Here is a 6,191-nt window from a genome sequence, read left to right on the forward strand (position 1 = left end):
GGACTCAGGGGAGTGCACACACACACACACACACACACACACACACACACTTGGCAACCAACCCGAAAAACTGTTTAGAAATTCACTGGAAGAGAGATACCTGACAAGGGGGTACAGGACATCGTGTTTTAGACTCAGTCTTTACAAAGAAGAAATGCATTAAACTCCAGACTGTTATCGCTGTGACAAGTGTGGTCTGTGTAACCACTTGCAAGACTCATCAAAAGACAGTGAATGAGTAAATGAGACGGGGCCACCTAGAGAGGAAGAAGCAACGGCAGAGGTAGTGTCTGTCCCATATATCCTTCGGCCTTGTAAGGCAGAGTGAGCATCAGCTTCCAAAACTGGGAGGAGTGGGTGGCTGGTGCGTTTATGGACTGCTAAAAGGCCTTCGACATTGACCCTCATTTGGGCTTGGCTAAAATTTCAGAGAAGCGTAGGACGAAAGTCTCTCTCTCTCTCTCTCTCTCTCTCTCTCTCTCTCTCTCTCTCTCTCTCTCTCTCTCTCTCTCTCTCTCTCTCCGATATTCTAAGATAATCTTTAAAGATGACAGGCAAAGAGACATGTCAAAGTTGTCTTTCCAGCCTAGCCCCCCCCCCCTAAAAAATAATAATAATAATGAACGAATGAATGAATCAAGAGTGAACAGGTTAGCAGGTGATGCTGAACTTTCGAAGCAGAGAAAAAGGGGTAACCGAGAGTGCAACATCCCGCAAAGGGACATGGACAAAAAGGCCCACTACTGGAATGATGAACGGATCAAGAAATTTTGAAACCAAATACAGAGTGACTGAAGATGGGACAATAATCATGCTACGACGGACTCATTGCCATTCTGGCTAGGGATGTTTGAAAAATATATCTACCACAAAGAAGGACTTGGAGGTTAACAAGGTGCACACTTTGCTGTCAAAGAATCACACTAGTAGTGTTGGCGACGTTTTGTCAAAATAGCCTGCAAGAGCAAAGACAAAGAGCGACTTCAAAAAGGTGAACGGGTAAACTTATTGTCAAAACCCAATTTGAATGTTTATTATTAGTAGTGTTGTATAAAAAGACAAAAATTAGCATATATCATTTGCTAATAAAGCCCAGAAACTGGCGAGCATTGCACGTGACCGGGAGAGGATTGCATGTGCTAATTCATATTGAAAGGACTCTTTTGCAGCTAAGCTACAGAGAGAGGATTGCTAGTGCTTAGCTAAAAGGATTGGATTACGGGAGCGAAGTTACTGGGAGATATTACAGCTGCTAAGCTACAGGGAGAGGACTGCATGCACTTAGCTACAGGGAGTGGACTGCTAGTTCTTAGCTACGAGATTATGTGTGCTTCGCTGAAAAGATTGGATTACAGGTACTAGTTACGGGGAAAGGATTTCATGTGCGTAATCTGGAAGAAAATTATTGCATGTGCTAAGCTACAGAGAGAAGATTGCATGTACTATGTTACAGGGAGAAAATTACTTTAGGTGCTGGTACTACAGGGAGAGGATTATTGCAGGTGCAATACTACAGGTAGAGGATTATTGCAGGTGCAATGCTACAGGGAGAAGATTACTGCAGGTGCAATACTACAGAGAGGATTATTGCAGGTGCTATACTACAGGGAGATTATTGCAGGTGCATTACTACAGGGAGAGGATTGTTGCCGGTGCAATACTACAGGAGAGACTACTGCAGCCCTAAACTTATGATGCAGGAACTGAGAAGTCAAAGAAAAAAAAGAATAAAGCAATGAAAAAAAAATATGGGAGTGGAGGTTAAGTGAGTCACTCAGAATTAATGAAAATCTATAAAACTATAAACGACAAAAATCTAATGGAGAGCACGAGGATGCAAATATTGGTCATTTCTCTTGTGTCAGGACAAGAGAAAGGAAAAGCACCATGTGAGAGGTGAGGAGGCCTCCCCCCAGAAACAGGGGAGTGGATACGTTTATGAAAAATCAGATAATACGAGTTATTGCTGGCAACTCTGGAAAACCTGCCTCCACGCACATAAAGATACGTACATACAAAATCATATACATGAGATGCGTTCATGTGGGGATTTCACCGAAATTTTAAGAGAATGCTCCAAGTCCCTTTAAATTCAGCGCACTAAGTGTAACAAAATGGAATGGAAAAAGTACCAAAAAAAAAATCCCATAAAAGCCAAAAAATTAAGAAAATAATATGCTATATCTCAAACGTAACACTCACCGGTTAGCGTTATTTGTCCTACCTAGTGTAATTTAATATGTTTTGATCCACCACAACTAATGTTACTTCCAAGCTACTCACTCTCACCAGCGTCACTGAGAACTGTCGAATTTCTTCCCTCGGACCGCTCTCGCAGTCCTTACTGAAACTATCGTACTGCACGAATTCTTGAGCGGAGACATGAACCGCGGTATTTTCAATGTCATTTCTTTATCGGGTACATTATTTAATAGTGAAAACTCCTTCAGTAGTGAAACTGAAATGTTGAGCAATTGATATGTAAAACCTGTTTATTCAGTAATATACTAGCAACGATATGCTCAAGTATGGTGTCTTGAAAAGCGGGATAAATGTTCAGCCTTTTAACTGTTTTCATTATGTATTCTGAAGAAAATTTCGCATGGATATACGTGTGAAATATGATTTAAAACAAATCTTCAACTCAAAAATGCCACAATTTCTTTTTACACCGCTGCCGGACACATTCAAATTAAAACAAGACAAGTAAATATGATTGAGGATATGTTTTGAGAAATGATAAATATTTTTCTTTATCAGGTTTCAGAATATGATTATCCATCTTTCATTACACGTTTCGTGTGTAATTCGAGTTCATTTACATAACAGTAAGATAGTGTGATAAACAGAAATTCGTAATTACAAAGAAGTCTGGCCCACTGTCGCATATTGTAAAGATAATAATTTGTTACAGTCAGATGATGTTTTTGGATAATGACTCCTTCCATCTTTCCATTTCTGGATTAATCGACTAACCCTTAAGACGAAAACCGTTTGCAATCATCCTTCATCCTTCATGTTCGAAAATATACTGAAAAAAAAAAAAAATTCTCTTTCCGAACATGCAACCAAAAATATTTTTTCATCTCGCTAATTGCAAAAACTTACCTTGTATCCAGCAAGTCTATTAACTGCAATAATAAGGCCATTGACATAAGGTAAAAGTATGGATGGCTTTCAACTACAAACATGTGTTACTTCAGGTGACCCAATGTAACCAGATCGGAAGACAGGTCTGCTGGATCTAACCCCACTTACAATTGGAATTTCAAAAACTGACATTTTTCTAATTTGGTAAATATTTACTACCGCTGGTCAGTGCATAGGAAAGCTTGTTCCACTTTAAGTATAGAATGTGATTTAGATACTGATGGTCAAAAATAAAGATAAAAAAATCATAAGATTTACTAACATGAAAGTAATGATGAAAATATGATGTAAGATACTAAGTTTTAAAGACAGACTTTTATTTTATTTCGTGATAAAGAAATGTTAAAATCTTGATAGATTACGACTAATAAAAACAGTATCATACAATCAGGCAAAATTACATTTGAGAAAAAATGTGGACCACAGGCCACACATACGGGCTAGTTTGAGTCACAAAATCCCAGTCTCCAAGGATCTAAGTACAAGAGCATTATTAAAATCATTGCAGATGGGGGTGGGTAGAGATTTCTAGATACCGGTACAATCGTGTCTATGTTTAGAAAGGAATATTTAAGAAGTTTGTACGTTGAAGTATCATGCTCAAAAATACCAGCGTATCTGTAAACGGGAAAGGTATAGTGTATATAACCCTACGTAATGATCGCCGTTTCCAGCGGTAGCGGGATAACGTCAAGTGTAAAGGAAAAGTTGTGATTCGCTAACTTCATTGCTCTCGTTGTCTTATGTAATGCCTGGAAATCAAGACATCATGCTGTGAATATTGACATCCATGTGATTATGAAGGTTACACAAGATGACACTCGGGATTTTTGACCTATACTGTTCCGAAACGGTGCCGGAACAGTTTCGAAATGACGTAGTTGTATAACTGCATATGCCACTGACGCCACAATCTTTTCGTACATGTCAGCTGCAAAATGGAACATCTTCACAGCGAAAACTTTCCGTGTTGGTAACGTCTTGGCCAGTTTTGAAATGTCTTCCGGCCTGAGACGACGCTTGAATCGTAGGGGAAATCCTCAGAGATGAATCCAAATAAGAGAATTGTATAAAGTTCGAATAGGAAATGAGGTTGCTTGGATCGGTATTTAAAGCTGTGGGCCTCTTAATTTCTAGGATGATTCAGAACTTCGTCAAATTATAACTACCAGTCGAAAATCATGAACACCTTTTGTTAGTGATAATTTTAAGACCATACATGCTCTTATGGCATATTTGGCCTTTGAGGAAATGAGAGTAGTCCATTACCTTAATGTGAGAGATACTGAATTCAGAACACTGTATAAATGTCAAACATATTTCGACTTCTCTAAATTGTCAATAATGATTAAGTATTTCAGTTCTGGGGGCGTTGAAAAATGTGTGTAAGGCGAGAACATTGTCTCTGAAAGCAAAAATGGGTATGTTTGAAGGAATAGTGGTGCCAACAATGTTATGCGGTTGCGAGGCGTGGGCTATAAATAAGGTTGTGCGGGAGTAGGATGCATGTATTGAAAATGAGATGTTTGAGGACAATATGTGGTGTGAGGTGGTTTGATCGAGTAAGTAATGAAAGGGTAAGAGAGATGTGTGGTAATAAAAAGTGTGTGCTGAGAGAGCAGAAGAGGGTGCAATGAAATGGTTTGGTCACATGGAGAGAATGAGTGAGGAAAGATTGACAAAGAGAATATATGTGTCAGAGGCGGAAGGAACGAGGAGAAGTGGGAGACCGAATTGGACGTGGAAGGATGGAGAGAAAAATATTTTGAGCGATCGTGCCCTGAACATGCAAGAAGGTGAAAGGCGTTCAAGGAATAGGGTGAATTGGAATGATGTGGTATACTGGGGTCGACGTGCTGTCAGTGGATTGAACCAGGGCATGTGAAGCGTCTGGGGTAACCCATGGAAAGTTTTGTGGGGCCTAAATGTGGAAAGGAGCTGTGGTTTCGGTGCATTATGCATGACAGCTAGAGACTGAGTGTGAACGAATGTGGCCTTTGTTTTCTTTTCCTAGCGCTACCTAGCGCACATGCGGGGAGACGGGGTTGACATTTCATGTGTGGCGGGGTGGCGACGAAATGAATAAAGGCAGCAAGTATGAATTATGTACGTGTATGTATATATTATACGTTGAAATGTATAGGTATGTATATGTGCGTGCGTGGGCGTGTATATATATATATATATATATATATATATATATATATATATATATATATATATATATATATATATATATATATATATATATATATATAAACTGGAGGAAGTGAAGTGTTTTAGATATCTGGGAGTGGATCTGGCAGCGGATGGAACCATGGAAGCGGAAGTGGATCATAGGGTGGGGGAGGGGGCGAAAATCCTGGGGGCCTTGAAGAATGTGTGGAAGTCGAGAACATTATCTCGGAAAGCAAAAATGGGTATGTTTGAAGGAATAGTGGTTCCAACAATGTTGTATGGTTGCGAGGCGTGGGCTATGGATAGAGTTGTGCGCAGGAGGATGGATGTGGTGGAAATGAGATGTTTGAGGACAATGTGTGGTGTGAGGTGGTTTGATCGAGTGAGTAACGTAAGGGTAAGAGAGATGTGTGGAAATAAAAAGAGCGTGGTTGAGAGAGCAGAAGATGGTGTTTTGAAGTGGTTTGGGCACATGGAGAGGATGAGTGAGGAAAGATTGACCAAGAGGATATATGTGTCGGAGGTGGAGGGAACGAGGAGAAGAGGGAGACCAAATTGGAGGTGGAAAGATGGAGTGAAAAAGATTTTGTGTGATCGGGGCCTGAACATGCAGGAGGGTGAAAGGAGGGCAAGGAATAGAGTGAATTGGAGCGATGTGGTATACCGGGGTTGACGTGCTGTCAATGGATTGAAGCAAGGCATGTGAAGCGTCTGGGGTAAACCATGGAAAGCTGTGTAGGTATGTATATTTGCGTGTGTGGACGTATGTATATACATGTGTATGGGGGGGGCCATTTCTTTCGTCTGTTTCCTTGCGCTACCTCGCAAACGCGGGAGACAGCGACAAAGTATAATAAAAAAAA

General features: G+C 40.2%; 1 protein-coding gene across 4 annotated transcripts in view; it reads right to left on the reverse strand.

Annotated features, from left to right (window-relative positions):
- The window catches only part of LOC139761864 (uncharacterized), a 52,425-nt gene extending 50,119 nt beyond the window's left edge, over positions 1 to 2,306 (reverse strand). For 2 of the 4 annotated variants that reach the window (XM_071686433.1, XM_071686430.1), the window contains exon 1: positions 2,225 to 2,306. The gene's annotated coding sequence lies outside the window, so the exon portion shown is untranslated. Of the gene's footprint in view, positions 1 to 2,202 lie in introns of all 4 variants that reach the window. The other 2 variants (XM_071686432.1, XM_071686429.1) reach the window with 1 other exon arrangement.
- Between the last annotated feature and the right edge of the window lie 3,885 nt (positions 2,307 to 6,191).

This window comes from Panulirus ornatus, chromosome 42 (assembly GCF_036320965.1).
Source record: "Panulirus ornatus isolate Po-2019 chromosome 42, ASM3632096v1, whole genome shotgun sequence".
Lineage (NCBI taxonomy): Eukaryota > Metazoa > Arthropoda > Malacostraca > Decapoda > Palinuridae > Panulirus > Panulirus ornatus.